The sequence below is a fragment of the Lissotriton helveticus genome, chromosome 5_1 (genome assembly GCF_964261635.1).
Source record: "Lissotriton helveticus chromosome 5_1, aLisHel1.1, whole genome shotgun sequence".
NCBI lineage: Eukaryota > Metazoa > Chordata > Amphibia > Caudata > Salamandridae > Lissotriton > Lissotriton helveticus.
Window position 1 is genome coordinate 434,632,330 of NC_136065.1, and position 22,761 is coordinate 434,655,090.

At 48.3% G+C, this 22,761-nt stretch overlaps 1 protein-coding gene across 2 annotated transcripts in view; it reads left to right on the plus strand.

Annotated features, from left to right (window-relative positions):
- Positions 1 to 22,761, plus strand: part of CEP104 (centrosomal protein 104) — a 577,612-nt gene that overhangs the window by 21,315 nt on the left and 533,536 nt on the right. The gene's annotated exons all lie outside the window — the stretch shown is intronic.

A 22,761-nucleotide genomic window follows, 5' to 3' on the forward strand; every position in this document is an offset into this window, starting at 1 on the left:
GTCCGTATGTCGGATAAGGCCTGTACTAAGGTGTCCCATGCCCTTGCGTGTTCCAGAGCCCTTTCCTGTCCGGAGCGGAGGGCCTGTCGCAGCCGAATGGTGCCCTCGCTCCTTGCCCATTTACCAAGCTCCGTTCTCCAGCGCTTATAGGATGGCCCTTCCTTTGACTTCCAATGCAGAGTGATTTCCCTCTTCGCTAATATAAGCCCTAAGTCAATACATTTACTCGTTATTTTTGTTTTGGGTGTATGGGGGAACCAAAGCAGCACACACAAGGCCATATCGTAGGTCAGATCCCTGCTCGTGACTTCATTCAGAAGCGCCCCCACTTCTATTCCAACATGACCTCCGGGTGCGCTCCCCTAGCGACAAATCCCCGGAGGGAATTGCTTGTTGTAGTATTATATAGGAGAGGACATGCCTTTGCATCCCGGTGCATCTCATGTGGTCAGGGCCCCGAAACTCCATCGCAATCGCCTGCGTGAGCACCTGTAGCTCTGCCGCCAGATAGTAAAGTTCAAAATCCGGAACTGCTAGTCCCCCCTCCAGTTTCGGCCGTATCAATTTGTCTAATGCTATGCGCTTTCGACCAGTACCCCACAAAAAGCCAACAACCATCGTCTTTAGTTCCTTAAATGTCCCCGGTGGGATCCAAACAGGGAGCGTCCGGAAGTAATAAAGAAGCCTCGGCAACGCCACCATTTTAAGTAGCGCTATTCTCCCCATTACTGATAGCGGGAGCGTGGACCAGAATGCTATGCTTCCTTTCAAGGCCCTTATGCAGCGCCCTATGTTCCCCTCCAGGACATCCGTGGCAGCATGGTAAACGCGGACCCCAAGGTAAGTGAGGCACCTCGGTTCCCATTGTTTCTCCCGGGGAAGGGCTGGAGCCACCTCGCATGGCCGTATTGGAAGCAAGCATGTCTTACTCCAATTCACTCTGAGTCCTGATAGGTCGCCAAATCTAGTCAGCAAAGAGGTCGCTTCTTGTAGTGCCCCTTCCGTGTTCTCCAGGTACATTAGGAGGTCATCCGCATATAACGATATGCGGTGTGGTATTGCATTCTGCCATAGCCCATCAAAACTCAAACCTAATCTCGCCTGCACCGCTAGAGGCTCTATCACCAGCGCAAACAGCAGTGGAGACAGGGAGCATCCCTGTCTCGTTCCCCCCTCTGTACCTGGTTTTGGGTAGATATCAATTTCCCTAGCCTCACCCTCGCTACTGCCGACGAATCCAATATGTTGACCCAGTCCCCAAATAGCGCACCCAGGGAGAACCGCTCCAGTACTTTAAAGAGGTATGTCCACTCTAAGCTATCAAAAGCTTTTTCTGTGTCCACGGAAAGGACCGCCGGCGTGTCGAAGTCATGATAATCAGTCCCCATGATCCTCAGGAGCCATCGTATATTCGAAGAAGTGTTTCTAGTTGGGATAAATCCGGCCTGGTCAGGGTGCACTAGGGAGGTCATGTGAGGTAACAATCGGGTCGCTAGTATCCTGCTCAGGATCTTATAATCCGTCGTCAACATGGACAGCGGTCTATAAGATGTTACGTCTTCCCCGTTCCGACCTGGTTTCAAAAGAGGGATGATCAATGCCTTGCGCATAGAAGGTGGCAACCAACCCAACTCCTTGGCCTCCATGTACACTGCGAGGAGACGAGGAGCCAGCAGGTCAACATAGCATGCATAGAATTCTACCGGTAGGCCTTCTACTCCCGGAGTTTTGTTCCGAGCCATGTGCTTGATGGCGCTGCGGATCTCGTCTATCGTAATATCTTGTCCCAGTATTTTAGCCTGTTCCTCTTCTAAGCCTGGAAGCTGGAACTCCTCCAAATACTCATCTATTGCTTTGCCCTCCACACTTAAGCCACAACGATATAATTGCTCATAGTAGCCCATGAACCGTGCCATGATCTCGCGTTGGGTGTACATCATGGTTCCTGTACTTGTTGCCATGGCCAGCACTGGGCAACCTCTCGGTGCCGGATCGGCTAGCCATGCCAGCAGCGATCCAGCCTTATCTCCTTCCGCATGTACTTTCGCCGTATACTTTTTATAATCAAAACTGCGCAATCTCTCTACCTCTTTCGCTGCCTGTTCTTTGGCGTCTAGCAGTCGGGTGTGTAAGGCCGGCCGCTCTGGCCGCTGTTGCTCTAGTTCCCTCAGTTTCTCCTCGGCCTGTCCTACCTCCGTTAGCAACACGTTTCGTATTCCCTGTATATTTACTGATACATAATCCACGCACCACCACCTTGAAAGCGTCCCACTCCACTGCTCTGGAAGACGCTGTTCCCTTATTATCGCTGTCCGGTAGACCTGGTCTTCCAGCGTTTCCGGGCGTAAGCGCCACGTTGGAATGTATGTTCTGGCCATTTCCCAAGTAATGGTCATCAACAGTGGATTGTGGTCGGATATGGTCCTGGCCAAATATTCCGGTCGTCCCACCATTGCAGCCAGTGATCGTGAGCACAGGATTGCATCAATGCGGACGTGTAGCTCATGCAGGGCCGAAAAAAAGGAGTAGTCCCTATCCCCTGGGTGTTGATTACGCCAAACATCGATTAAGCCCCATCTTTCCTGCCAGTTGAGTCTGCTCTTTGTGAGCCGGTGCACCGGTGAGTCCGCCAGTGGAGGGTGTGACCTGTCCAGTTCAACATCTGTAATGGAGTTAAAATCTCCCCTGCCAGTATCGGATTAATCAAATAGTGCATCAGGGCGCCCGACAAGTGCTCCAAGAAATGTGCCTGATCTGTGTTAGGTGCATATATGCTGCAGAGAGTGATGTCCCTCCCATGTAGTCGTCCCTCCACTGCCACATACCTGCCCTCCGTGTCCTCAACATGTTGTAAGGCCTGAAAAGGAACCCCAGCTCGCACCCAAATCAGTGCTCCCCTAGCAAATGCTGAGTACGACGTACAGAAGACCTGACCCCTCCATCTACGCTGCAACGCCTGCCCCTCTGCTTTGGTTAGATGAGTTTCCTGCAGGTAACGTCCCCATCAGTAATGAGCCACCGCCCCCTGACTATTTCCAGGTATCCGCCCACACCAAAGGTACCCAACTGCAGAACAACATCCCCAACCCCGTCCACCCCCTTAGAACAGGACCCAATATCTGTCTATCAGTCCCCATCCAAACTCAAAGAAACAACCAAAACACTCAACTAAATCCCGCAGTAGCTGATAATCATAGTGTCACCATTTCTCTGCTCTCTGAGCCTCTATGCTCCAGCGGCTAGCACCCCCCTCCCCAGCTCATGCATCCAACACTCCATCAGCTGTCCCTGGTGTGACCTTCTGGCCCCTGAGGCTGTCCGTTTCCGACATTTCAGTTTCCGAGCATGTTTTATGTCCTTCCGATTTGGTCCCTGGTATGGAGTGAGTGTTTTGCGACCCAGAGAGCTCCAACACCGCCTGCTTCTCTCCGTCATCTTGAGATGATGATGGTTTCTGCGCTCCTTGTCGCCTCCTACGTAGTCGCTGTGATTTACGCACTAGGGGGGCCTTTTGAGGAACTGTCTCATGTTGTTTTGTGCGGTCCGTGCCCGCCTTGTAGGTTTCTAACCACGCCCAGACCTCATCTGGCGTATTGAAGAACTGCGTAGTTCCATCTATTATAATCCTCAGCTTAGCCGGAAAAAGCAAGGAGTACTGAATCCCTTCGGTTCTGAGTTCCCGCTTGACCGATAGGAAGGATGCACGGAGCCTCTGGGTCTCGAATTTATAATCCGGGAATAAAGTCACCTTGCTGTTGCCTACTGAAAAGGGCGCAGTGCTACGTGCCCTTTGGAACAACAAATTCCTGTCTTTGTAATGTAGTAGCTTTGCAACTATAGGTCTCGGCGGACAGCCCGGTCGCGGCGGCTGCACCGGGACACGATGCGCCCGTTCAAGCGTAAAGAACGTGGATAGGTCCTCAGGTGCCACTGTCGTCTGCAACCAGGATTCAAGGTACCCAATCATATCGTTCGCTTCGATTTTCTCCGGCAGTCCCACGACGCGTACATTATTGCGCCGGTTTCTGCTTTCGGAATCTTCGGCTCTCTTTTCCAGGATTTGTATGCGTTCCAGCGCATTTGCCATCTTGCCTTCAAGGGCTGCGTGGGTCAGAGCCAGGTCTTGGAGCGTGTCTTCAGTCGTCTTTACTCTGTCGGACAGTTTAGAGTGATCCACACGTAGCAACCCCAGACCTGTCGCCACCTGAGCAATGTCTTGTTGTAGGGTTTCCCGTGTCGTCTCATTAGCCTCCAGAATGCGGTCCAACCGCTGGTGTAGGTCCACGGGGCCCTGCCCTGAGTGATCCTGCGCATCTGACTCCATGGCCCCTTCCGTTTTCCCCTTGGGCTTAACCATATTCGGGTAGTTGCCAGTATGCTGCAGCCAAGGTTATGAGTCCCCACTCAGGTAGTAGCGCGTATGGAACGGTCCGTTAGATCAGCTGTCAATAAGAGGTTTACAGTCTAGTCATAATCGCTCATCAGGGGAGCAGACCTCCGTCGCCGCTAAAGCACTCCCACTGCAGCTTCACCAACTTCGGCATCCAGTGCCATGCACGTAGATTGCCAGAGCGCCGTCCATCATTGCTGCCCACGTCAGTTGTGGCCCCAGCCCTCTTCGAGCAGTGCGCTAGCACATCGCAAAGTCACCGAACCCCAGTTGGCCCAGAGCAACTCCACCACAGTTCCACCTGCCTCCACAAAAACACGCCGAAGTCCGGGCTCAGCAGCAGCTTCTCACCAGCTCCCACCGTCCAGTCATACAGCCAAGGAAGCAGCTCCCATCACATGTCCCCGCTCATCAGCTTGCTATGCCCTAGGGGTGATTCAGCCACTCTTGTTGTGTCGTGGATCCCAGCAACCAAGTACAGCAGCACCTTTCCCAGGCCTCTCTGTTGTTTGTTGGCCGGCCACAAAGATCACCTCTCCAGACTCAGTCCGCTGCCAAGGTGCCTCGCCAGTGCCCACAGCGGCCTTGCCTCCGACCCATCCGACTCTCACAGCGCCTCTGCCAGCCCCACTTGTGTCCGTCGCTAGCCCGGATATGGGTTTCGTTGGTTCTCAACCGCTAGATAGCCCTCCTCACTGCCCGTCTATTCGAGCGTGATCCCCGGATCCAGCGCCAGAGCCCCACACAGTCCCCAGCTCGCAGGACGCAACTCGCCTGCACCCCACCACTATCTCCGTGGCACGGGACCCCAGGCTCCCCGCGCCCCACTATCCCGGGTTCCTGTTGTGAGGCGGCACAGCAGTTGTCCCCGCCGCGTTGTGGGCCCCTCCTTCGCTGCGCCCCTTGCCAGATAGTGGTGCTCTGGGCCTCGGGTGTCTCGCGGTGGCAACGCCGGGGTATCCTCTTCACGTTGTGGTTCCCCCACGCACATCTCCCCCAGGGGCGTCACGTCTCTCCTCCACCGATTCCAGCAGTGCACTTCAGAAGAAAGCGCCGCTCGTCTCCTCCCTTAGCGAGTGCTCCTCTCTTCAGCAGACCGTCGTGCCCTCTATTGTTCGTCCGCTGTTCTATTGGGTCGGCCGCCATTTTGCCGTCATAGCGCCTGCAAATGCTGATGGGCTCAGTCGCATAGGGGCAGCTCCCCCTCTGGGCAGCCACACCGCCTCCGGCCAAACACCCCTGTCATCCGCTGCAATGACGCTCTATGTGGGGCAGTTTCCACAGCGTCTCCGATCTGTCACAGGCTGCTTCGCATCCTCTGCAAGCCGGCGATGGTCGCCATCTTGACTCGCCGTGATGCCGGAGCTCCGTCACTCCTCTAGTGCCGCCGCACAGCTCGGGGAGAGACCGCAGTCGCTCGTCGGTCCATCGGTACCTTCCCCTGCTATTCCGACACCTGTAGGGTCGGATCCGTGGGTCCGATCGTCAGTTTCCACAGGATAATTGCGGGATCAAGCGCGGAGCTCCTAGCTCACGCCGCCATTCCCGTCGGCGCCCAAGCCGCGCCCTCCCTTGTTTGTAAATTTATGCCATCTTGTAATGGTAAATGTAAAGAAATGGTTACCACTTCATGACATATGCAATGCGTGAGTGGGGACAAATGCATATGTGCCACCACATGGTGACCGCTGTAGTGTTCAAGTTCAAATAACTTTATTCGATTGTTAACATTACAATCATAAAAGCACAATTCATGAACATACAGTTAAAAACAAGAGATTCATTCTGTTTGTAAAACGAGAGGTTACATAAGCAATGTAAAACAAGGGTAGCAGGCAGAATAAACACTTTAAAAATATAAATAGTCATAAAAAGAATAATATAAAAAGTTAACATTATACCTAACAACAGCAACATAACCGCTGTAGTGCCATGGCGCATACATACGCATAGGTGATGACTCGGGAAGCAATTTTGTGCCAGTGCTGTTAAGTGTTGGCAATAAACAATTTCATTCTGTTTTTGACAGTGCCAAATTCACTTTGCCAGTGATTGTTTATTCCTGGGTTTTTATTATTGTACAAGTATTGTAAGACTGTGTATGTTAACTGTGTGCATTTGTTTTTTTTATGTGCATTTGCCTGTTAGCTCTCCCACCCATTCGTTTTAACTGTTTTCCCTCACTTTAATTACAATTATTGAGAACCTGTCTGCAACCTCTCTCCTGGTATTTAATTCCTTCTTCTGGATTTATGCCGCCCTTTATATTTTCTCTTTATTTTATTTATTTATTTATTTAAACAGTTTTATATAGCGCTGGCTAGACCCAAGGGTATCAGAGCGCTTTACAGGAGAAGGACAAGATAGAATAAAACAATAATAAGTTCGAACAAAAAGGAAAGGCAAAAAAATGAGAGCAAAAAGTCAAGAACAATAAATATAAAAACAAAGAAATAGGCAGTAACATTAAGAACCAAACTGGGAATTGGATGACTGTGTAAGTGTGATAGGCCAGAATAAAGCTGAGAAGGAATGGGGATAAGGTGGGGCTAGGGAGGGAGAAAGGCAAGAAAATAACTGAGGGGGAATGAGGTGAGTAAATGTGAACAGGAGGAAGGAGGATAGAGGTAGGATTGGGGAGATAAGCAGGGGTGGCAGGTCAGGTAAAAAGCAGAGAGGAACATAGTAATTTAAGGGACAGGTTATTTTTCTCTCCCTCCTTCTTCCACCCCCTCTTTGTACCACAAATTCTCTCTCCTGTTTTTCTTTCTTTACTTCTTTTTCCCTTTCTCTTTTTAGGTCTCACCTATGCAGCGCACATGCGCTACATAGGAAAAAGACATTTAGTAATCGACTCAGCTTTGATGGGCAAAAACGTGCACGCGTTGCCTTGCTTTGAATGGCAACGCGTGCACGTTTGGCGATTCCATTGCGGGAGTGAGCTTTAAAACCATCTGTTAATTACAAACAGATGGTTCCTGCTCGATCCCGCAAGGGAAACTGGCGCAGGCCCCCTCCCCCTGCTGCCTCTTTTTGCGAACGAGGCACGCGCACTTGTCCTTTTTCATAGAACCATACTTCAAGGCACTGTTACCTGCTAATGTATTTGCAAAGAGAGTATCTGCCATCTAACCCTTGGCTCCACACTTACTCCTATGCTCAATAACTCCGTGGACATGACTAGGATGAAAATGAGTGAAAGATTGGTTTTACTGACTTACTGCTGTTAGTAATGCGGCGGTGCCCGCTCGCGTCGTATCCGGATATGGAAAGCTTGTGCGGTGTCGCTGCCTCCAAGGGGAACACAGGCGTTCCAGCACGGGCTTGATCCAGCCAACGCGGGAGGATAAACAATGGGCCAGCGGCAGGGATTTCCCTCACACGCAGTCCCTCAACGTATAGGGTGGGCACAGCAATACCCCTTGGAAAATGACTGCTGCGTCACAACTTTAAAATGTGATATTTGGTACAGCCAAGGAACACTGGGTTACTTTACCGATGCCCGTAGTGTACGCGCAGATTCAAGGAAGGTTGCTGTGGTTTGTATTTCAGTGTTTCAAAATACTGCAAGAGCGATCCACATCCGAACGTCGCGTGGACTACATTTCCCATTGTGCTTGGCTCAGACGAGCAAGAGTAGCGTCAGAAAACAAAGCAAAATTTCCGCAGCATAGTAGTGTGTGCAGGAAACAAAATGGCTGCTCAGGCCTGGGAAATAGCATCCCCTTGATCTTTTGTTAACCCTTTTTTCCCATTGGCTGAAACGCACCTTATAAAATATTGCAAGTATCTGAATGCAACGCTCCAAAAAGATCCTATATAAAACCAATTTTTTGATTTTAAATTAATAATGTTTTTAGGTCTCGGGACCTATAAGCTGCAAAGCAGCTTCCGGTCCGGAGAATTAATGTTAGTTAGTAGGGCAGTTTAGACCCGCCTCTCAGCTCCGTTCGCTTCCATTGGCTGGCTTCCTAAACAGAGGCCAGCCATTGGAAGAGAAGTGAGTCACTCCAAACAAGCCCCGTCTTTTTCGGATTCGGGGGCGTAAGTTTTGCTGTTCTTTAGCTCGTGACGTCGTCCGTCACTCAGGACAGCAAAACAGTCCCCGAATTTGAAAAATTCCGGAAGCTTGAGGGCGCCATTTTGCTGCGTCTACCGAGGAGGTAAGTTTATTTTCACTCGCTCTCAAAGCCTACCTTGTATTTAGGTAGCGCTTAAAAACCGGCGTTTGGTGAACTGCATTGCCCGAGTCTGTACTGCCTCTCGTGGAATATGAGGCGCCGGGATCCGGGGCAGTATTTGCTTAAGATCACACAGTTTGATCAAGAGGAGCGAAGTCCTTGGTTTCACAGTCGAGAGTTGCGGTAGTAGTAGGAGCGCTGTGTCATGGGCCATGTGCCATGTGCGAACGTTCGTGTCTTATAGACTCAGCGAGTTCTGATGCTTAAAAGGAGTCTTATTTCCATACAGATGCGCGTGCGCCTCCTCTAACCCCATGTCAGAGTCGACGTTTCTCTCCAACATCACCATTGTGTCTGAAATGCGTTGCATCTTGTCACGCTAACCCCAAATCAAAGAAGGCACAAAGGTCACCCTCGTGCATCTTACACAACACCGACGTTTGTCAGTCATCAAGAGCCGGGTGTTGTGAAAAGTTGCACGTTCACGTTACTATGGTTGAGGCTGTCCCACCGTTTCATCCATCCGAGGTTGATGACATTGCCATGTGTTCAGTTTGATCATTTGTAAAAACGAATAATAAATAGGCAGGTGGTGTTACATAAAATGTTTTCTTTTTAAATGACACAAGATAAGGTCGTTTGTACAAGCACTTTCACTGTAATATATATACACACTCACAATGAGTGGATAAAAAGGTTGCATCCGCCTGCAGCAGGCATGTGACCCTAACAAGTCACAGATCCATCTGACAAGCAGCTAGGAAGACGATGACAGTGCTGTTTGTGCTCCCCCACTGACGGATCGGGGAGCCCTGTTCCCAGCTGTGGATCAATCATTTTGGAATCTGAAATAAATGTATTTTGGAGCAGCTCAAGTCCCACTCATATTCGATTATGGAGGTATTTAGAGCTTTTCGGAAACAAGGTCGTTGTCATTGGAACTGTTTGCATGTTGTCGCTGTAATGCGCCCTCTGCTGGCGTCGCGTCGCAGATGCGGCTGTCTGGCTTCGGCGCTTCTACCTTTCCACGGGAGGTCATGCCGGCACAGTCACATGCACCACCTCTGGTGTTGCTCTGGGAGGGGTTCCGTGTTCTTCTCCGGCCTGGGGCTGTTTCCAAGGGTTTCTTCCCTCCTCTTTTGCCGGAGTTAGCATTAATGTTGCGAACTTCAACCCCCAGCCCGGGGAGGGTTCGGCTAGCGCCAGCATGTGCTTTCTTGGTAAGCCTTTGTGGCCTGACATCTGTCGGGCCACGTGAAACCCGAGATAGAAGCCGGCGCTGACCCACGCCTTGTCGTGACCGTGGGGGCGGGGGCTCAGCTGTTCTTGGCCCCTGTCCCTAGAGAAAGAGGCCCCGAGGGAAGCTGCTTTTGGAAAATAACCAGTTAGTTGAGTGTTTGTGATTGTATATCAGTGGCAGTACCCATGTAATTACCAAAAATAGCCCGGGTCCACAATAGCCCTTTTCTTGGCCGGCCAGTTCTGGCTCCTCCCATCCCTCCCCCCCCCACCCCCCCCCCTTTAGTTCGACCAAGGGGTCCGCACGAGAGAGGACGGTGACATCACCTCTTGCTGTGTACCTTTTTTTTTATATTTATTTATTTTATGCGTTTTTTATATAGCTCGGACTTTACCCGAAGGTGTCAGAGCGCTTCACAATAGGAACAGTACTGATACATGAGGAGAAAATTACAAGTGAACAACTTACAAAAGCAAACGTTAAGATACTTGAGGCAAAAGTGCCAATTGTGAGCAAACAAAATACAAGAGGTAGCAAACGGTGCATTTCAGGAGGAAAAAGTGACATGTGTGCAGGTTACACAAGCCTACAAAGTACATGTATAGGTATAGTACTGCAATAAATGGCCCGTGCTCCCCTGTAGGTCGAGTGTTGCAAAGGCAAGGATTCAGTTTAAAAATAAATTGTATTCAACCACAGTTCTGGAGTTTTACCGAATTGAATCCATTTTATTTCGATGCTCATACTCTGAGGCGACACTTGTGGGGTTATTACCTGTATAGTCTGTCTGTATTCCTTCCTTACCGCTCGAATGTTTACATTTTTTTCATAACCGTAGTAAATCCGTTAGATTGGGTTGACTGTGTGGCGCGCTTTATTAAAACTACTATGTTTAGAGTTATTTTACGAATGCACCTGTGTGCTCTCTGGAGCAGTGTTCAGAAGCAGGCGTCTCCGCATGAAACTTTTATTTTGATAGTTCCGCAGCATTGTTGTCCTTCAAACGGTTAGGCAGTGTACTCGGAAAAGGAGACTGTTCCTGACAGTTCAGGAGGCGACTGTGGAACATGGTGAACTGTCCAGAATGTGTGATCCTTGGCAGATCATTTACTCTCCCCTCAACCTTTCACATGATACGCGAAATAGGCTGATGACGAGTATTAAGAGAATTGGAACCGAATAAGTGTGCAACTGGTGTCTTTCCATTGCACCCGTAGTTTATGATTTTTAATTAATATATTGTATAAATCGGCGTTTTGAGATCGAAAAGAATATATGGTGGGGGGGGAGTAGTTAATGTGGAGTGCTGTCAGTGGGGGGTGGAGCAACGTTTAAAGTCTTACCGTAACTTTTCAGGTCGAGGAACCTATAAGCTGCGAAGCAGGTTCCGGTCCGGAGATCTTATGTTGTATAGTAGGGCAGTTTAGACCCGCCTCTCAGCTCCATTCGCTTCCATTGGCTGGCTTCCTAAACAGAGGCCAGCCATTGGAAGAGAAGTGAGTCACTCCAAACAAGCCCCGTCTTTTTCGGATTCGGGGGCGTAGGTTTTGCTGTTCTTTAGCTCGTGACGTCCTCCGTCACTCAGGACAGCAAAACACGCCACCAAATTAGAAAAATTCCGGAAGCTTGGGGCCGCCATTTTGCTGCGTCTACCGAGGAGGTAGGTTTATCGTGCGTGCCTTCCTCGTCACGCTCTCGCCTCCCCCGGGCCCCCACCCCTCCCTCCCTCTCTAGCGGCCATGTGCAGGAGAGCCTCCACGCCGTAGTGCGAGCTGTGACTGGCTCGAGACCCCTCTCTGCACCTCCCTCCAGAGGGGGCACGGCTCTGCACAGCCACAGCTGGGTCTGCCTGCCAGCCTGGTCCCACTCGTCCCACCGCTCACACCGGGAAGGAAGGGGCAGAAAAGGGGTCAACCCATCTCTTCACCTTTCACCTGACTGCAGCTCCGGTCTGCAGAGAAGATGCTGCCCGGGAAGGCGGCCCTGTGCGTCCTATTGCAGTTCCTGCTGCAGTTAACGCCAGTCTTCGAGGCGCTCCCGACGTACCAAGGTAAGAGAGAGGGGTGTGTTTCACGCTCGTGGCCGCTTTGTGACAGACTGTGGGAGAGAGGGGTGTGTTTCACGCTCGTGGCCGCTTTGTGACAGACTGTGGGTTCCATCTGTGGGAATGTAAATGCATGCATTGAACGCACTTTGTTCGGTTTTATGCTTCGATCCCGGGGCGCCCCTGCCCTGTAGTGGCGCAGCTCTGGCTTTCATTAGAGCAGTCTGCACAACACCCTCGAAAAATGCCTGCTCAGCAGTTCACGTCTACCGGCACGTATGGCACCCGCTGGGAACACTTCTTTTCAACAGTAGCAGCACACACATGATGCTTACACAACTGCACTGTGGTCGGTTTCGTGTGCTCAGTGCCTGTTGCCAATTGGAATCTCTCCAGTGAGTGACTTGAACATGATGCTATGTTGTGTTATTTCGTGCATTGGTGTGCACGAAGTGTGCGTCATTGTGTGAGCGCGAGTGTCACTCGATGGTTTCCATAGCCTGCTCTCGAAGAGATGTCATTTGTTCCTATGTGATTTAAGTGTGGCCGTCATGCAAATGTAAGTACTTTGTGACCTCGTGATGGGTATGCAGCAGTATATAAATAATACTTTTGGAGTACCCCAACGTGAAGTTCACTGCCTAGCCATAGGAGGTCTTTTGAGGACTAAAGGGTTAGGGAAGTAAGTAGGTTTGGCCATTTTGCTACCAAGCCCATTAAAAAACACTTATTGGCTGTGGTAGAAGAAGGATGACAGTTCAAAATTATGTAGTATTCACAGCACTGTTAAACCACACCTCTGCAGTAATTCCAGAAAAACTGTCTGGGCTACAAACAAGCTTGCAGCCTCTAAGTCTGCACAACCAGAAGAAAAGGCATGGTGGCAGATTGTCACATGGCCTCAACTCTTACCACCTGGGGATTCTCCATTCCGCTTGTATCCGGATTGCGATTTCTGGGACCACTACTGAACAAACTTGTCCAGGCCACCGTTTTGCCCAACTCGGCTAAATCTTTTTGCATTCAATCACTCCTCAATTGCACTAATGGAGTTGCTCGTCTGCATTTGGTCAAAACTTTCACTGGCTGACTAGATGCCACGACTGACTCTGGCAAATGCATGGGTGGACAACACAGATCAAGCAACAGTCTGAATACACGTTCTTAAGCCCAGCAAGATTCTTACCTTTTGTAATCTCCCCATCCTCAAATCGCTTTGAGGCTCCAGTTAGTGGCAAAACAGCGATTTACAAAACTCGTAAAGCAAAGAAAAACAAACTCCTGAAAATGGCTTCTAGGAAATTTCCTCAAAAACAATGTCACCATCAGCAATTTTGTGGAGGGACGTCCATATGATGTAAGAATATGGGACAGAAAATGTGCCTTGCTGGTTATTGTTGATATTTATTGGCTCATGTATAGCACTGAACCCACCACTTGAATCTCACTTTTGGTAGTACAGAATAGCCGGAGCAGTTCTAAGGCGCAAAGGCTTTGAGTTATAAAAGATGCATAACATAGTAGAGTAATTCATTGTATTACAGTACAGTACATACATCAATATCTGTGTGGGCTGCGTTGGCTGTGAGAGCTGTGTGGGCTGTGAGAGCTGTGTGGGCTGTGAGAGCTGTGTGGGCTGTGAGAGCTGTGTGGGCTGTGAGAGCTGTGTAGGCTGTGAGAGCTGTGTGGGCTGCGAGAGCTGTGTGGGCTGTGAGAGCTGTGTGGGCTGCGAGAGCTGTGTGGGCTGCGAGAGCTGTGTGGGCTGCGAGAGCTGTGTGGGCTGCGAGAGCTGTGTGGGCTGCGAGAGCTGTGTGGGCTGCGAGAGCTGTGTGGGCTGCGAGAGCTGTGTGGGCTGCGAGAGCTGTGTGGGCTGCGAGAGCTGTGTGGGCTGCGAGAGCTGTGTGGGCTGCGAGAGCTGTGTGGGCTGCGAGAGCTGTGTGGGCTGCGAGAGCTGTGTGGGCTGCGAGAGCTGTGTGGGCTGCGAGAGCTGTGTGGGCTGCGAGAGCTGTGTGGGCTGCGAGGGCTGCGTGGGCTGCGAGAGCTGCGTGGGGTGTGTGGGCTGCGAGAGCTGTGTGGGCTGCGAGAGCTGTGTGGGCTGTGAAAGCTGTGAGGGCTGTGAAAGCTGTGTGGGCTGTGAAAGCTGTGAGGGCTGTGAAAGCTGTGAGAGCTGTGTGGGCTGCGTGGGCTGTGAGAGCTGTGTTGAGATCTGTGTGGGCTGTGAGAGCTGTTGGCAATGTAAATAACAATGCCATTTATTTATAATAACAAAAAAAAAAATAATGTCATGAGCAATGCCAATAGCTCTACCTTTAATATTGCCGAGACCATTGCATTGTAAATGCTTGTTTTAATTCTCTGGCCAAAATACGAACATTGTTCTCCAGTATATTCGGTTCATGAATCTGGTGCAAATTCATAAATATTGAAAGCATTTTGTTTTGGAGATTCAATATATTTTATTTTTAACATTAATTTGTATTATCATAAAGCATTGCCCATTAAACCTTTTTATGCTACGCCCGCAGTAAAAAACAAGCAATGGCATAGCCAATAGGTCTCGCTTTTGGGACCTTTATAAGTATTTAGTTATGCAGCACAATATCCTTGGTGCAACAACATCAACTGTTGCATGGCTCAACACTTATACGGTTCCAAAGGCGAGACCTATTGGCTATGCCAATGCTTGTTTCTATTCCTATCACCATTTTCCTTTCAATTTCTCACTCTCTCCCACGATCTCTTAGCCCCCCCCCCCAAATTTTTCAACTCCAGTTGATTCCTCTTTCGTTCTTTGTCTTTCGCTCTTCTGTTCGACATTATTCCACACTTCCTGTTTTGTTTTATGTGACATTTCATCATTGGTGTTTTTGCCCCTTTTGGTAGTTGTATATGTTGGAGATCACTAACCTCAGCCATGTCCGAATATATGCCCTCTTTGGCCGCTTGAACTCATTTTAAGAATATTCCCTTGATCTCGTAAATGGCAGAGAGGTTAAAGATCTCTTCCCTGTTTGTATATGTTAACTGCCTGGTAGGGAATAGGGCTAGCACGAAAACCACTACCCTCATGAAGACCTTCACATCCTTTCTTGAACCTCTCCCTTGTCCCCATCTCCTATTCAATAATGTAGATTGTATTTGCTCCACAAATTCTCTGATGCCCTCCCCCCCCCTTGTATTCCTATCGTCTTCCGTACCTGTTCGTTGTGTTATCACTGCCACTGGGTAGAGAAAGAGACCCACATATATATGTCTGATCATTTCTTCGCTCTTTGATTTCCTTGGGTAACTCCAGCACAAGTCCTAGATTGCTGCCACAAACTGGTGTACATGACAAATGTTTATACCTTGAATTGCTCCTCTGCTACTCGTAGGTGTACACTTCAGTACATACACAGTGTTTGACTAATTAATGCCTTGCTGTTCATGTATGGACTTCTTGGACCATTTGCGAAACCTGGTTGTATACTGCCCATTCCATGAGTGCAATGTGGAATGCTCAGCGCATATCCTATGGGTGGTTGTTCAGTGGTATTAGTATGGGTTTTCTCCTATATAGCTGCTATGATAACATCTTAGTTCATGTGCATTGGCTGGCTACCCAGTGGCTTTTCCTTTAATGCACCTCGACAGATTGCAGTGCATATATTGTTGTTGGTTGTATTGCCATAGCGCCCATCAGCATTATTTTCTGCTGAGTATATAAGCCCTTTCCTATGGATTGCTCCCCGATGTTCTTGGATGGTTTCCTTCAAGCATATGCTATGGCTGTTTGCATAACACCCACCATATGGGATGCCTCTCTTCGCCTTCTGTGTGGTTTCCAGAGTATATACTCTAGTTGAATTGATGATTGCACATTTCTAAGTTGGTACCTTTCACCTTTGGGTGTTTCCATGTTCCCCACAGTCAATGTGGTTAAAACTTTAGATTTCCATTCCACTGTTGGCTGATATCGGCATGCACAAGGTCTATTCCTACATTTTTTCTCATACATTCTTGCTTACATGCAGTCATACTGTTACTAACGCACAATTTGAGAATCTCTGCCACGCTGTATAACACTAAACCTCATCCCACATGGGGCACACTGCACTCACACACTTTCCAGCCAGGCATCTAAAGCTTCAGTGTCCTAAGTATAACTCCTTTTCACTTCTTGGTCACGCTTCAGCACAGGATAAGAGTGTATCTCTGGTACTCGAACAACACTTCAATACATTACCTGTATAGGACGCATAACATACAAACATTCTTCTGTCTATCCCACTCTCGGAGAGTAGTGTACTACCTGTCTGCAAATCTACTTTGACACCTTGTCAATAGAATACAAACAATTCCACTGTGAACATCATCTCAACAGAAATAAGAAACAACGTAAGAGAATTACTTACTCGCTCTGAAAGTAGCTTAACTCCTAAGTGTCCTAATTTGTCACCCAGAAATTATGGGGGGTCGGAGGGTTACAGAATCTGTCAATTCTGAGCAGTGGGATAATCCTCACTTCATAGTCCTTATTAGAATTAAAACTTTCCTTTACACTTGCTATCAGGACCGGAGGAGAGGAATATGCAAGTTTAAAACTTACCACGGTGGAGGCAATATCCACAATGGGTTTAAAGTGACACCTCTTAAATGTGGATTCAGATGACCAATCTACTGCATTCATGATGTCCTCTGGCAATGCTCCAAGATAAAACGCTTTGGAAGCCATGGCTCCTCTCGCTAAGTGCACTCTGAAAAAAGAAGTGTTTATTCTAGCTTCCTGCATGCTCCACTTGACCAAGCAAGCAATAGTTTGGGATGAAACCAGCTTGAAAGGCTTCTTAATGCAAAAGCAATTGTTCTTCCCCGATGGGCTGGAGTTAGTTCGTGATACTCTTATACTCTATCATGCACTGCACCACAAACAACTTGGGGCAATCATTGAAGGCTGGGTAGAAAATCACCCCAGTGAGTGTTTTAGTACGTCTGCAGATGTTAAATGTGACTCCTTTTTGAAATGTGCATTCTGCCTGAAATGTCTAAAGCTCGGACGTCAGATACTTTCCTGCAGGAGGCCAGACAGAGCAGCATCACCAGTTTACTAGACAGTTGTTTCCTGCTTAAGTAATTGAAAGAAAAAGGTTGAGAACCCTCTTAACGTCTCAGTTTATGAGTAGTGGGGCAGCAACCCAATGCCTCGAAGGACTTTCCTTGCCAGTAGGTGGTCCTCAACTTGAGTCCCGTCCACAGGTAAGGTGTCTGTCAGAAATGTTGCACTGAAAGGTATTTCCAGACCTGTAAGCTAACCCAGCAGTAGTCCGTTCTGTAAGGAAGCTCAACATTTGAATGAGGCTGGAAACCACAGGATCCAAATGCCTTTGGAGACACCATCCTAGCCATTGTTTCTAAGGCGCTCAGTAGCGTTTGTGCTGTCTGGCCAAGCCTTGTGGGTGAGGTTTTGAGCCTGTTCCGAAAGTCCTGTGATTGTCTATCTACCCCTGTAATCCTCCACACCATCAGGTGTAAAGTGCCATCCAGCACCAGTTGGTGATGATAACCCTCTGGATTCAATGAAAGCTATGGATATTGGGGGAGTCGGATCCGAGAACCCAAGTTCCAGAGGAACAGTAAACCATGCTTGTGATCTCCAGATCATCGTGATGAGAACTAAGTCTGCTTGCTGCTGCCTGACCTGAACTGTTGTCTTTGTGATCCTCTCAAATGGGGACAAAAGCATATCCTTTTTCCCTCTGCCAATCTTGAAGGAAAGCACTGTCGTAGTGGTCTCCTATTCTGGCCCCCAGCTGAAATCTCTCGGTATGTGGTGATCTAAATGAGATGCAAAAAGGTTGGTCGAAAAAGGTCCCCAAATCCTTGTAAAAGAAATGAAAATTTGCGTGTCCAGCTTCCACATACTGTAATTCTTGAGGGGTCTGGAGTTCCAGTCCGCCACCTCGTTGTTCGCTCCTGGGAGGTATTCCGTTGTCACTGATACCTGATGTGCTACGTAGAAATTCCAGAAGGTTCGTGCTATGTCGGTCAATACCTTGGACCTCGTGCCCCAGAGGTGATTTATGTAGAGCACATCAGCGATGTTGTGCATCCTCAGAACCACACTGCACTGGGCTCTGTCTTTGGACTAGCATTTGATCATGAAGGAACCTGCTAACTGTTCCACACAATTGATGTGTAAATTTCCTTTCTGTTCAGACCAGCTTCCGCCTGTAAATAATCCTCCATATCTGGCGCTTCAACCGAGAAGGCAGGCATCTGATACCAAAACCATCTCCTGTTCCGAGCTGAAAATGGCGCAATTGTTTCATGTCTTCGTATGGAGGAACAAGCCCACTATCAGAGCTATGTGTCTGAGTAATGATTTCGGTTTGGAGAGTACTGTCCTGAGTTCTTGATTGATCTTGGAGATCTTTTTGTGGCAGGGTCCATGAGGCCTGCCCCGAGTCGATCACAAAGCCCAGGAACTGTATTACATGCAATGGAGTTGTCACAGATTGTTCATAGTTGATGGCAAAGCAAAGACCTTCCAGTAGGGAAATCGCATTGGAAAGGTGGGCCTCCTTCAACTGGTTCATAAACAGGAATAAGTACAAGTAAACTATCCTATCGGGCATATGCCTTAAATCCTAAGGAATTCCATTGCTGGTTTGAGGGCCTTTGTGAAGCACTATGGTGCCGATGAGCGGTCGAAGGGCACAGTTGCAGACTTGATCTTTCCAGAAAAACTGGAGCAATCTGCGAAGTGGTTCAAGCAACGGAATCAAGAGGTAGGTATCCTTCCGGTCCAGTCGGACCAGCTAGTCCGCAGCCTGGAGCATATAGTGCAATAGATGGATGCCACACATCTTGAAGTGGCAATAAATCAGCCACTCCTTGAGCTCCTGCAGATTTATATAACCGGTCGGAATCCCTTGTCCTTGCCTACCAGGAAGATATTGCTGATAAAGCCTCTGGGATGCGGAAGGACCTTATGTTGGCCTGTTTGAACTCGAGATCCGCTACCTTCTAATCAATCGGGCCTTGTGAGCAACAGTAGTTGGACAGAGGTTGCGGTTGGACAGGGAACTCATAGCACTCTGTATAGCAACTCTGGGCGGTTTGGAGCACGCATGCGTCTAAAGTTAATCAGAGTCAGTTGTGAATAAACTCTGCCAGCCTGCCTCCCACCTGCATTGGAAGTGTCGGATTGTGCACGTACCACCATAGTTGTGAGCGTTGAATGCTCCTCTGGACATGCCTCTGTTGACACGAGCTCTGCCTGCGACTTTTGAGGGAAAAAGCCCTTTGAGCGTCGTTGTATGAGCGGCTACTGAGCACCCCGTCCTCTGCTGGCCCCAGGGAAAACCTTTGTAGAGAACTCTTTTTTTGTAAGAGTCCTGGACCTTGTCCAAGGAGGTGAAGGTGGATACAAATGTAATGATTTCCTTTATAAAAGACCCCCATATAGTTCTCCAAGGGCCACTCCGCCTGCCTTGGTATAGGCAAGGTCATCCAGTTCGGGGCCAAACTTGATTAGCAGAGATCTCAGTCTGTCGGTTAATATCATGATGTTGGCATTGCCAAGGAATATGAAAACCTGCTACGCCCACCTAGAGAGGGTTTCGGTGGAGATTAAGGATCCTGATTGTTTGGCCTCTTCTGCCAAGTCCAGGATTTTGGTCAGGGGCCCTGCCAAGTCTAATAATTTATCCTGGCATAACCTCCAAAAGCGGTCAATGCCTTTCTTGGGGTCTTTTATATATTTTGCCAGAAAGGTTGCCATTTTGTTGTCAATCTTTGGTGTGAGGGCGACTTTCCCCTCCAAGGAGGGTCGGGGGTATTCCACTTGCAATCTGTTACAGACTTCTTTTTCCAATGAGTTGCGCAACAGGGTCACTACGTAGGCAGCCACTTTCTCTACAGGGACCCATTCAGTGGTCGAGGCTGGTAAAAGAGTTCCGGTTCAAGCATATCCCCTAAGGGAACGGGGTCATTAGTGGTATTTAAGGCATCATTTTGCGGGCTCCTAGGAAGGTTGATCTCTTTGTCACCATCTAAATCTTGGGAATCATTTGGGTCTTAGGATGGAGAGTCTAAGTTCCCTGCAAATGGATCGCGGAGGTCCAGGCATGATGGGAACTTGTTATTCCCCGAGAGGGGAAGGATTTTGTTGAGAAATGCCTTCTTGAAGGGTTCCCTGAAGGGGTGGTGTCCATGGGACACTTAGCTGGGTTCTTGGGCAATCTTGGAGGTTGATATGAACTAGAGGGTCCGTGTTGGCCTTCCCTCCTGTGGACGGCTTGTGGACGTGCCCCCTCCAATTCTATTGGTTTCTTCTCCAAAGGCACCAATGCATTGTTAATGGCTTTTTGGACTGAGGAGTCGACTGCCTCTTCTAAATGGTTGTCCCATGCAACATATTCAACTTCCTCCTTCTGGAGGTAAGAGTCCTCCCCTTCATGCATGATATGAGACTTTGGTAGGGCCAATATTATGGTGCTGGTAGGCGGGTGTGGGTTGGGCTCAGACAACAGTAATTAATATGTGTATAGTCAGAATATAAAGGCTTTGCAGAGTAGTCCCCGCATGTTATGGAAGACCGAGCCCGTGTGGGCATCCAGGGGGCTGCCCCCCGGGCAGAGAGGTTTAGTGGAGCAGAACCTGGGCTACTCCTTTTTTGCAGTGTTTTAGTAGTTCATGCCGGTACAGACCGATGTACAGGCTGTCTCGCTCCAAACTCCAGGGGGTTGAGATCTGACAAAACTGCTGGCAGTGCAGGTGGATTCAATCAGTCACAGCTAGGGTCGCGGGCTGTGAAAGAATCAGAGGCCTGCAATGGCGTGCTGTGACTGTGAAGGATGGTGAAGTCAGGCCTATTGGGTGCAGAACCCTTTAGCGGAAAGAGGACTGCAGCGCTTAAGCGCAGCCACCACGCTGTGACAAGACAGCCAGGGAATTGGAAAGCCAACCCCAAAGTCTATAGCCAGCAGAGAGGGTAGTATACCCGTACCACTCTGGTAGCAGCTCGCTGTGAGAGAAAACACAATATAATACTCTCATGAATCCAAATATAAACATTAATGAAGGTCTGATATAGAAGGCGTACTTATTTGCTACTGAAGAAGCGAAGAAAGAGGAGGGGCAGGAAGTTAAATCGCCTATTCATACGGACACTAGTAGTGTCAAAGAGCAATGAAATACATTACAGTACCGTGATATTGAAGGTGGTTCAAAAAAAGCACAAATTTAAACCATATTTGACATCTCCTGGATTCAACATGCTATGTGATCAAAAGGCCAACCTGCCCAGAAATACACAATGGTCTAATGACCAGAGCAAAAAAGGAGAACAAAAACCTCTTTTAAAAAAGGGTCCGCTCTGTGCCTTTACTAAAGCAGGGTCAGAGAGTGTCATATTGATATGCTTTGCCTTCGCACTGTGTTAAGTTAGCATGAGCTTATTAGGAGTTTAAACTCCATTTTACCTTTCTGCTGCTTCTGCACACGGCACATATTGTTATTAGAGCTTTGAGCCTAGTAGAATATTTTGCTTCACACGAGAGTAATATGTTTTGCTATTAGTATCAGCTTTGCTTGTTAAGCTATGTCTGTACAGTGAGTGCCGAGGCCTTCAGCATTAGTTCAACACAGTGGTTGTTGTGAGGTTTGATCTTCGCACGTCCTAGACATAACATACATGCAGCTGCGGCCAAATTCTGTCTTTAGGCGCGTTTGATATTGCACCGCTCAGAGCATATACACTTCACTTGATGATGCTTCGCATGCAGAGAGCTCGTGGAAGATGATGTGATCCCTTTCCACTAGGATCAGAGGTATGGGGCCGCCCTGCTAAAACCCAAAGAGACCTTCTTCGATATAATATAATATACTAGCAAGGGAGGGTAAGATTTAGGTGATATATAGCCTTCTTCCCTCTAGCATTTTAACATGCTTTCTCCCTTTGTATTCTATGGACTAGTAACTATGCTGATTACTTTGTTTCTGATAATATGTTTGCTTGTATTACCTAAGACACTGCGCTTGAGAACACTGCATTAGAAAATAAACATTTCAAATGTATACGTGTCTCCAATTACTCCTCGTTCTGGATTGATATGGTTGTATAACGAAAGAGTGTTCATGTGTTCCAAGTTACCTGAGGTGTTCTAAGTCCATGTTCTGGGTTGTCTACACATTGGGAGTTTGTAAGTACCAATGAGACACTGATTGCTAGTCTGGTAGGGGGTTTTGGGTACTAAGGTGAGTTTTGGCACACCCTAATTCACTGAGGTTCCAAGTCTCTATGCACAGTTCTGTGTAGGAGCAGAATCCCTGCGACAATAGAACACCTCAGCATTACGCCACAATCAAGACAAAACTTGACGTAACAGCATTAGAGATCAGGAATTTACCTGGCCATAATCACAAATCAATGACATGGATGCACTGTTACAAGTGTTTTGTCAGGTGCTGGACTTTAGGCGTTGAGGAAAAAACCTGTACGTAAAATTCTGTGCAGTAAGTGATCACAAGACTTTTTGATAGTACATGACTAGAGTTTTGTTTAAGCAATTACAAATGTCAGCATACATCTAATACCTTGGGTAAAGCCCAATCACCGAGTCAAAATATCCTGTAGGAGAGATTAATTTGGGGGGCAGCAAATAACTAAAGTGCTAATAGTGCTGTGTATTATGTAACAAACGAGTGGGAAACATTCAGACTATATATGGAGAAAAAATAGGTACGGTTTAAAGTCGATCTAAATCTTGGTAGGCTCGGAATTCAGCCGTTTTTTAGTATGACAAAATAGTGAAAAATAGTCTTCACAAGTGCAGATTCAAAGTCAGGATCATGTCCCTCCTGAACCGGGGGGAACACCCATAAGAGGGTCCGCTGTGTGATCGTATTTATTACTGAGGTCACA